Source organism: Geospiza fortis, unplaced genomic scaffold (assembly GCF_000277835.1).
Source record: "Geospiza fortis unplaced genomic scaffold, GeoFor_1.0 scaffold194, whole genome shotgun sequence".
Lineage (NCBI taxonomy): Eukaryota > Metazoa > Chordata > Aves > Passeriformes > Thraupidae > Geospiza > Geospiza fortis.
The window spans coordinates 4,711,265-4,711,758 of NW_005054322.1; positions in this window are offsets into that span (position 1 = coordinate 4,711,265).

Below are 494 nucleotides of genomic sequence, written 5' to 3' on the forward strand. Positions count from 1 at the left end.
AGTCTGTTAAAAAAAAAAAAAGTATGTCAAGAAAGTAGTATTCAGTTTTGAAATCAGCTGTTTCTAGGTAAAAAAGTGCAGTTATTCATCAAAAAACATGGAAAACTATGCATAATTTATAACTCAATCTTTTCTAGGAGGATGCACATGTTTTTTGTGATGTTTTGCTTTGGTTGGGTGTTTTTTTTTGTTTGGTTGATTTGTTCTCTTTTTTTTATCATACACCTTTCAGATAGCTTTGACACAAACCACAAGAAGTATCCCAAAGGTAAAAAAGTATCAACTTCCCCATGGAGTTTTCACTAGAATGATTCTCCAGGTGTTTTCACTGAAATGACTCTCCAGGTGTTTATATGTGCAGACCATAGGCAGCAGTAAATCCAGGTTCTCATATTCTCATATCAGACAATCTCATATTCCCATATAGTAACATTCACAACCTAAACACATAACCTATACCAGTTCTCTGGCCAAAATCAATCATGACTGAGCTC